We start from the raw sequence: 9,603 nt of genomic DNA on the forward strand, positions 1-9,603 counted from the left end.
TGGAGTGATTCTTTGTTGCATGTTGAGGGATTATTATATGATCCAATTATGTTATAATTGTTGAGAGATTTTGCACTGGTGAAAGTACTAGTAATCATGCACGTGCAAATGCACGTATCTAAATAAACTTGACCCTCATTAAGTTTTGATGGTAGTATAAATCTTAACAAACAATAACATGACCAAATAACATATATCTCTTATTCGAAATTATTGCTTCATCCCAGAATTGCAAGACAAGAAAAATTCCAATTAATTATCATCTACAATGAAGCCATATATCGATCAATGCAAATAATGCAAAAACATACTTCAAGCACATGAAACATATAATTTTTGTATACCCAATTTTATCTGAGCTAAGAAAAATCATTGAAGTACTCCTTGCACAAACAATTTTATAATTTATACATGCAATTCTATAATTTCTAGATTTTAAGAAAATAAGGAATTCTACTACTATACAAATCTTATTTGAAGATGACAACATTCAAATATATTCACACATATTTGTTTTTAGGGGACTATACTCATATAAATAACAACCTCTTTACATTAGTATTTTACTGACTTACATAACTTGCACTATACATCAGAAAACTAAAAATGGGTCTATGCCTATATGATTGGCTTACAATTCCATGCATGACTCGATTCCATTTGATGCTCCATCTGTTGGGTTCTACGGTAGGGTGCGTCGACTGCAAATTAAAATTTTCCTACGCGCAGAACAACCAAGAATTTGCTATGGGAGATGGATCACAGATCATTACCACTAGATGAGCAGTGCCGTGCAGCGGAAGTAGAGTTGGGGTAGCACGTCTGCGTGGATCATCTCCTCCTCGTCTGATCTCCCTTGAATAGCCGGCCGTTGGATCCCACGTATAGGTTCATCGGAGCGGCGCAAGTGCACCACGTCTAACGATATCCACACGTGCTGGAGGAACACCGTGCAGCGGACTGTTAGGTCCGATCACACAGTCAGCGGCGAGTGGAGCTGGCTATTCGCAACACATGCAAAGCCCTAATGAGGGCGCCGAAGCGATCAACCAAATGAGTGTGCCGCACCCCCACTATATATAGGCATCCGTCACAGGCTCAGCACTTGGGCCTCGCACGGATCCTAAAGCCCAAAGTCTGTTCGGCCTGGATCCGAGTCCGGGTAGGATTATATCTGACTCATGGACTCGGATAAGGCCTCACAGGTTCCTTCCCTTAAGCGCGTGACCCCTTAGGTTCTTGTTCACTTGGTCGCGAGTCAGATCATATCCGGCTCGTCTAGTCGGTAGTGGCCTCTAGCAAAGCGTGCTGACTCCAAGTGTCCGATGAACCTGGTTAGGCAAAAACTTGTAGAACTTGTCACACCTCTATTCCCTTTGCCACACGATATATGTTGTCAGTCTCAAGGCGAGTGTGTCATTCTTGTGCTAGCCTAACCTCTTTCTCGTTCCAGTGATGCCGACCACAAACCGGATTATCTCATAATCCTTGCCGCATGGCCATGCTTATCTTGGTCGGATCACATGAGGGCCCAGAGTATATCTCTCCTGATCAGAGGGGCAAATCCCATCTTACTCGACCATGTCTCGCTGCATGGGTCTGGACAAGCCCGAAACCTACCTTTGTAACTACCCAGTGACGGAGTAGAGTTTGGTTGGCCCGAAGCAGGTCTGTCACCATCCCAAGTACATGCGCCAGCTCGGGTTTTAGGACACAAAATTTATGTTGTACTAGAGACTCACAGATGACATATCGCAGCGACTCATAGGTGCGTCTGTCCGACTCGGACCTTATCTTGACTCGGATCCGACTACGTCGAATCCGACCAGATCCTTCCGAGTCCATATTACCCGATTAGCATCCAATTCTCCATGGCTAGTGAGACCAAGCCATCCACCGTGTCATATCCTAGTCTAGTCGGTTGCGCGTCCACACAACCCTTTCAACTAGGGACGTTTTAGGACAGTCATCAATACATAGTCCCACAACCAAGTCACGTACTTGTTGATACACATCATTGATAATGTCCAAGGACTATCTTTATTCATAAACACATAGTAAATATCATCATACATGATTGCCTCTAGGGCATCTCTCCAACAGTCTCCCACTTGCACAAGAGACAATCAAATAGACATCGTATGCCCATAGCTCTAACGTGCCCCTCATTCTTGGGTTGTGGAAGTGGCTTAGTCAGCGGATCTGCAACATTTGCATCTATGGGAATTTTGCATAACTCTATATCACCATTCTTTACGATCTTTCATATCAGGTGATATTTCCAATCTATCTGTTTGGTCTTGTGGTGATTCCTCGGCTCCCGAGCTTGTGCGATGGTACCAGAACTATCGCAATAAAGGTCCAACGGTTTTACCAAGGCTAGGAAAATACCAAGATCATCCAGAAAGTTCCGGATCCAAACACCTTCCTTTGTAGCTTCACAAGACACAATGTATTCGGCTTTTGTGGTAGAATCGACCATCGTATCTTTCTTGGAACTCTCACTTGGGTTGGCATGGTATCTCCTTGTTAGGCTTATTGCAAAAGCAACATCAGGCCGTGTACATATCATGCCATACATGATGGATCCGATTGCCGAGGCATATGGAATCCGACTCATCCTGCTTCGCTCATCTGTCGAAGGACTCTAAGTCTCGCTTAGCCTTATACCATGTGAGATAGGCAAGAACCCTTTCTTGGTCTCACTCATGTTGAACCGCTTCAACACTTTATCTATGTACATGCTCTAGATCAAGCCGAGCAGCTTCCTCGATCTATCTCTATAGATCTTAATGCGCAATATGTAAACTGCTACACAGAGGTCTTTTACTGAAAACTTGCCATTCAATGACTCCTTGACTGAGTTCAGCATCGAAACATCATTTCCGATCAGTAGTATGTTATCCACATACAAGATGAAAAACACCATCGAGCTCCCACTCAACTGTTTTTATAAACAAGCGTCCTCTTCGCTTTTGATGAAACCAAGACAGGTGATGACCTCATCAAAACAAATATTCCAGCTCCGAGATGCTTGCTTCAACCCATAAATGGATCCCTTGAGCGCTAGTCAGATCGACAAAACCCTCGGGTTGTATCATATACACGTCCTCAGTTAAATTTCCGTGGAGGAAAGACAGTTTGACATCCATCTGCCATATCTCGTAATCGAAATATGCAACTATAGCTAGTATGATCCTCGCTGACTTCAGCATCTCTACCGGTGACTAAGTCTCATCGTAGTCAATTCCTTGAACTTGTCCATAACCATTAGAGAGAAGCCAAGCTTTGTGGATCTAAACATTTCCATCCACATCGGTTTTCATCTTAAAGACCCATTTGCAACCAATGGCAGCGACACTAGGTGGCGGATCAACCAAGTCCCTGACTTGATTTTCATCCATGGAGTTTAACTCGGATCTCATGGCCTCCAGCCATGCCTCAGAATCTGGGCTCACCATCGCTTTCGCATATGTAGTCGGCTCGTCGCTTTCCAGCAACAATACATCGCGCACTCTGCGCAATCTTTCCGACCTCCGTGGTTCATGTGCAGCTTCCACCCCAGGTTCCCTGACAGACTCCAGTATGATCACATCATCAGCCGAGTTGTCCCCAAGTGGTTTTCGAATTTCTTCGAGCTGAACCTGCCTGCCACCGGCTTCTCGCCCGAGAAATTCTTTCTCAAGGAAGGCCCCATTCCAAGCAACAAACACTTTGTTCTCTTCGCCGTTGTAGAAGCTATATCCCAAGGTTTCCCTCGGATATCCCACGAATATGCACTTATATGACTTGGTGTAAGCTTGTCTGACATAAGTCACTTGACAAATGCTTCACTTCTACCTCTTGAGCATGCGCTGGTTTTCCCTTGAAGAGGAAAGGGTGATGCATCAAAGTAGCGTAAGTATTTCCCTCAATTTTTTAGAACCAAGGTATCAATCTAGTAGGAGATAACACGCAAGTCACCTAGTACCTGCACAAACAATCAAGAACCTCGCAACCAACGCGATAAAGGGGTTGTCAATCCTTCATGGTCACTTGCGAAAGTGAGATCTGGTAAAGATAGTAAGATAAATATTTTTGGTATTTTTGTTGTACAGATTGGAAAGTAAAGATTGCAAAATAGTAAACGAGATGCGATAATAAAAGGAGATGCAATATAATAAGGAAGAGACCCGGGGGCCATAGGTTTCACTAGTGGCTTCTCTCATGATCTCATGTATTATGGTGGGTGAACAAATTACTGCGGAGCAATTGATAGAAGAGCGCATAATTATGAGAATATCTAGGCAATGATTATGAACATATGCATCATGTCCGTGTTAAGTAGACTGAAATGATTCTGCATCTACTACTATTACTCCACACATTGACCGCTATCGAACATGCATCTAGAGTATTAAGTTCATAGAACAGAGTAATGCTTTAGGCAAGATGACATGATGTAGAGGGATAAACTCAAGCAATATGATATAAACCCCATCTTTTTATCCTCGATGGCAGCAATACAATACGTGCCTTGCTTCCCCTACTGTCACTGGGAAAGGAGACCACAAGATTGAACCCAAAGCTAAGCACTTCTCCCATTGCAAGAAAGATCAATCTAGTAGGACAAACTAAACCGATAATTCGAACAGACTTGAAAAGATATCAAATCATGCATATAAGAATTTAGAGAAGAACCAAATATCATTCATAGATAAACTTGACCATAAATCCACAATTCATCGGATCTCGACAAACACAACACAAAAAGTATTACATCGAATAGATCTCCAAGAACATCGAGGAGAACTTTCTATTGAGAACCAAAGAGAGAGAAGAAGCCATCTAGCTAATAACTATGGAACCGAAGGTCTGCGGTAAACTACCCACACATCATCGAAGAGGCTATGGTGTTAATGTAGAAGCCCTCCGTGATCGAATCCCCCTCCGGAAGATCGCCGGAAAAGGCCCCAGATGGGGTCTCACGGGTACAGAAGGTTGCGGCGGTGGAAAGTGGTTTCGTGGCTCCCCTTGATGTTTTTAGGGTATAAGAGTATATATAGGTGAAAGAAGTACGTCGGTGGAGCTCCGTGGGGCCCACGAGGATGGGGGGCGCGCCTACCCCCCTGGGCGCGCCCTCCTATCTCGTGGAAACTTCGCGGACCTCCAGACTTCCACTCCAAGTCTCCAGGTTTGCGTTTGTTCCAAGAAAGATCCTCACGAAGGTTTGGTTCCGTTTGGATTCCGTTTGATATTCTTTTTTTATGAAACACTGAAATAGGCAAAAAAAATAGAAACTGGCATTGGGCCTTCGGTTAATAGGTTAGTGCCAAAACTAATATAAAAGAGCATATTAAAGCCCATTAAACATCCAAAACAGATAATATAATAGCATGGAATCAAAAAATTATATATACGTTGGAGACATATCAAGCATCCCCAAGCTTAATTCCTGCTCGTCCTCGAGTAGGTAAATGATAAAAACAGATTTTTTTGATGTGGAATGCTACCTAGCATAATTTTCAATGTAATTTTCTTTATTGTGGCATGAATGTTCAGATCCAAAAGATTCAAGACAAAAGTTTAATATTGACATAAAAATAATAATACTTCAAGCATACTAACCAAGCAATTATGTCTTCTCAAAATAACATAGCCAAAGAAATCTCATCCCTACAAAATCATATAGTTTGGCCATGCTTCATTTCTGTCACACAAAATGCTCCCATAATGCACAACCCCGATGACAAGCCAAGCAATTGTTTCATACTTAGCCTTTTCAAACTTTTTCAACTTTCACGCAATATATGAGTGCGAGCCATGGACATAGCACTATAGGTGGAATAGAATCGTGGTTGCGGAGAAGACAAAAAGGAGGAAGATAGTCTCACATCAACTAGGCATATCAATGGGCTATGGAGATGCCCATCAATAGATATCAATGTGAGTGAGTAGGGATTGCCATGCAACGGATGCACTAGAGCTAGAAGTATATGAAAGCTCAACAAAAGTAACTAAGTGGGTGTGCATCCAACTTGCTTGCTCACGGAGACCTAGGGCAATTTGAGAAAGCCCATCATTGGAATATACAAGCCAAGTTCTATAATGAAAAATTCCCACTAGTATATGAAAGTGATAACATAAGAGACTCTCTATAATGAAGATCATGGTGCTACTTTGTAGCACAAGTGTGGAAAAAGGATAGTAACATTGCCCCTTCTCTTTTTTTCTCTCATTTTTTTGTTTGGGCCTTTTTTATGGCCGCTTTTTCCGTCCGGATTCTCATCCCGACTTGTGGGGGAATCATAGTCTCCATCATCCTTTCCTCACATGGGACAATGCTCTAATAATGAAGATCATCACACATTTATTTACTTACAACTCAAGAATTACAACTCGATACTTAGAACAAAATATGACTCTATGTGAATGCCTCCGGCGGTGTACCGGGGTGTGCAATGAATCAAAAGTGACATGTATAAAAAATTATGAATGGTGGCCATGCCACAAATACGATGTCAACTACATGACCATGCAAAGAAATATGACTATGATGAAGAATGTCATAATAAACGGAAGGGTGGAAAGTTGCATGGCAATATATCTCGAAATGGCTATGGAAATGCCATAATAGGTAGGTATGGTGGATGTCTTGAGGAAGGCAAATGATGGGTTTATGGTACCAGCAAAAGTTGCATGGTACAACAGAGGCTAGCAATGGTGAAAGGGTGAGAGTGCGTATAATCCATAAACTCAACATTAGTCATAAAGAACTCACATACTTATTGCAAAAAACTACAAGTCATTAAAACCAAGCACTACGCGCATGCTCCTAGGGGGATAGATTGGTAGGAAAAGACCATCGCTCGTCCCCGACCGCCACTCATAAGGAAGGCATTCAAAGAACACCTCATGCTTCAAATTTGTCACACAACGGTTACCATACATGCATGCTACGGGACTTGCAAACCCGAACACAAATATTTCTCAATTTCACAATTACTCAACTAGCACGACTCTAATATTATCATCTTTATATCTCAAAACAATTATCAAGTATTAAACTATTCAATGCACTCTATATGAAAGTTTTTATTATACCCATCTTGAATGCCCATCATATTAGGACTAATTTTATAACCAAAGCAAATTACCATGCTGTTCTAAAAGACTCTCAAAATAATATAAGTGAAGCATGAGAGATCAATAATTTCTATAAGATAAAACCACCACCTTGCTCTAAAAAGATATAAGTGAAGCACTAGAGCAAAATTATCTAGCTGAAAAGATATAAGTGAAGCACATAGAGTATTCTAATAAATTCCAATTCATGTGTGTCTCTCCCAAAAGGTGTGTACAGCAAGCATGATTGTCGTAAACTAAAAATCAAAGACTCAAATCATACAAGATGCTCCAAGCAAAACACATATCATGTGGTGAATAAAAATATAGCCTCAAGTAAAGTTACCGATAGACGAAGACGAAAGAGGGGATGCTTTCCGGGCCATCCCAAGCTTAGGCTTTTGGTTGTCCTTAAATTTTACATTGGGGTGCCATGGGCATCCCCAAGCTTAGGCTCTTGCCACTCCTTGTTCCAAAATCCATCAAATCTTTACCCAAAAACATAAAAACTTCACAACACAAAACTCAAGAGAAAATCTCATGAGCTCCGTTAGTATAAAAAACAAACCACCACTTTAATGTACTATAATTAAATCATTCTTTATTTATATTGGTGTTAAACCTACTGTATTCCAACTTATCTATGGTTCATACCCCTCGATACTAGCCATAGATTCATCAAAATAAGCAAACAACACAGGAAAAATAGAATCTGTCAAAACAGAATAGTGTGTAGCAATCTGGAGGTTTCGAATACTCCTATATCTCCAAAACTTCTGAAAAAATAGACGACCAGGACAATTTGTATAATGATCTATTGTAGTTGGAATTGGTATTTTATAGCTCTCTGGTAAAAAATGAAAATTATTTTCGTGAGTGCATACTTTCTGTTTTTATCAGCAAGATCAAACAACAATCACCCAAGAAGATCCTAAAGGCTTTACTTGGCACAGACACGAATTAAAACATAAAAAACACAGTCATAAAAGAGGCTAGATAAATTATTTATTACTAACCAGTAACAAAAAGTGAAGAACAAATATAAAATTGGGTTGCCTCCCAACAAGCGCTATCATTTAACGCCCTAGCTAGGCATCTATAATTTTAATGAAGCTCACATGAAAAATAGCAATTGAAACACGAAGGAATCATCATGAAGAATATGATAATCACATCTAAGTCTAACATACTTCATATTCATAGGCATTTTATAAGAAAACAAATTAGCAAGACAAGCTAGATCTAGCATATGCAAGGAGAAAGAAACAATAGCAATCTCAACATAACGAGAGGTAATTTAGTGACACCAAAATTTCTACAACCATATTTTCCTCTCTCATAATAATTACATGTAGGATCATAAGCAAATTCAACAATATAGCTATCACAAAACATATTCTTAACACGATCCACATGTATGCAAAGTTGACACTTGTAACGCCCCGGACACACTCGCCGGTGGTCATTACTCCTGGCGGGATCTAGACTGGCCCCATAAATCAATACTAGTCTTTTCTGCGCACTTTGTCCTCACTCGTGCGCACCCGGGAGAAACTTCCCGGTCGGTCACCCATCTTGACACTACTCCAAGCTGAGAACGCTTAACTTTGAAGTTCTGTCCGAATGGGCTCCCGGAAAAGAAGGAATTCCTTATTGATATGAGTAGTCTATCATCCCTAATAAGCCAGGCTATCACATACACCCCCACTCAGAGGAACCGACGTCCTCGTCGGGCCACAAGAACGTTCCCTCTTGGCACAACCGTTTGTGCTTCCAGGCTGGTATATGTGCCATGCCGGGTGCCACGACGGGTCACAAATGTCATGAACAACATGACCACGCACCTGTCTGCAACCATCCGTGTAACCGCGAGGGTCGGCTCTGATACCAACTTGTAACGCCCCGGACACACCCGTCGGTGGTCGTTACTCCTAGCGGGATCTAGACTGGCCCCACAGATCAATACTAGTCTTTTCTGCGTACTTGGTCCTCACTCGTGCGCACCCGGGAGCAACTTCTTGGTTGGTCACCCATCCTAACACTACTCCAAGCTGAGCACGCTTAACTTTGGAGTTCTGTCCGAATGGGCTCCCGGAAAAGAAGGAATTCCTTATTGATATGAGTAGTCTATCATCCCTAATAAGCCAGGCTATTACATACAACCCCACTCAGAGGAACCGACGTCCTCGTCGAGCCACATGAACGTTCCCTCTTGGCACATACGTCTGTGCATCCAGTCCGGTACATGTACCATGTCGTGTGCCACGACGGGTCACAAACATCATGAACAACATGACCGCGCACCTGTCCGCAAACATTCGTGTAACCGTGAGGGTCAGCTCTGATACCAACTTGTAACACCCCGGACACACCTGCCGGTGGTCGTTACTCCTGGCGGGATCTAGACTGGCCCCATAGATCAATACTAGTCTTTTCTGCGCACTTTGTCCTCACTCGTGCGCACCCGGGAGCAACTTCCCGGTCGGTCACCCATCCTGA

This window comes from Triticum urartu, chromosome 6A (assembly GCF_056163025.1).
Source record: "Triticum urartu cultivar PI428250 chromosome 6A, HENAU_Tu73, whole genome shotgun sequence".
NCBI lineage: Eukaryota > Viridiplantae > Streptophyta > Magnoliopsida > Poales > Poaceae > Triticum > Triticum urartu.